Here is a 903-nt window from a genome sequence, read left to right on the forward strand (position 1 = left end):
GAAAGTATAGGACACTCATATAACGATTCATGATACTTTCTCATGGCGGGCCATTCAGTATACATTCTCCAATGCATACCCATGTGTCAACTTGATATCTCATATCCATGACTTATGAGATCAAGTCATCGTGTTGACCTACATGCTAGTCTCGTTGCATTAACATTGTCCCTGAATGTTAATACTTGATTAGGAATCATTAAGAGTAGTGTTCTCTATATCATCTCACCATCGATTCAACCAATCGATTGATATAGATACGAACCATCTACTCAAGGACGTTATTATACTTAGTTATTTGGGAACAGTGTGAGCAGATATTCCTGAACAAGTTTTACCCCCAAGTAAGATGACCCACATGAGAAATATGATCTCAAGTTTCATGCAGTTGGATGGAGAATCACTATACGAAACTTGGGATAAATTTAAAGGAATGTTGAGGAAGTGTCCACACCATGGACAAGATGCACTAAGATCTTGTCTAGAGTTTCGATGTTTGACAATACACCTAAGTTTGGTCAGTTTGACTAAAGGTTGATCCAAACAGGACTTGATATTTGGATGTGTGGAAGTGAGCGAGAAGGCCTGGTCGGTTAGACTAGGCAAGGGAAGTCCTGATCTGGATGATCGAGCAAGGGAAGTCCTGGTGAGTGAAGCTGGGCAAGGGAAAGTCCTAGTTGTAGGCTAAGCAAAGGGAAAGTCCTGATTTGGAGGATCAGGCGGAAGTCTTGGCAGAGTCAAGTGCACCAAGTGAAGTCTGGGCTGGTCTAGGTGACCGAGTCGCAGCCGAAGTCTGGGCTGGTCTAGGTGACCGAGTCGCAGCAGAAGTCTGGGCTGGTCTGGGTGACCGAGTCGCAGCAGAAGTCTAGGTTGGTTAGAGAGAACCGAACCACAGCAAAAATC

At 44.2% G+C, this 903-nt stretch overlaps 1 non-coding gene across 1 annotated transcript; it reads right to left on the reverse strand.

Annotated features, from left to right (window-relative positions):
• Positions 1–355: 355 nt before the first annotated feature.
• On the reverse strand, positions 356–462 carry LOC141815793 (small nucleolar RNA R71). The gene has a single exon (XR_012600609.1). It is a non-coding gene; the product is annotated as a small nucleolar RNA R71 (small nucleolar RNA).
• Between the last annotated feature and the right edge of the window lie 441 nt (positions 463–903).

Source organism: Curcuma longa, unplaced genomic scaffold (genome assembly GCF_044706935.1).
Source record: "Curcuma longa cultivar G26 ecotype Majalengka, Jawa Barat unplaced genomic scaffold, ITB_CL_G26_1.1 contig_10306, whole genome shotgun sequence".
Taxonomy (NCBI): domain Eukaryota; kingdom Viridiplantae; phylum Streptophyta; class Magnoliopsida; order Zingiberales; family Zingiberaceae; genus Curcuma; species Curcuma longa.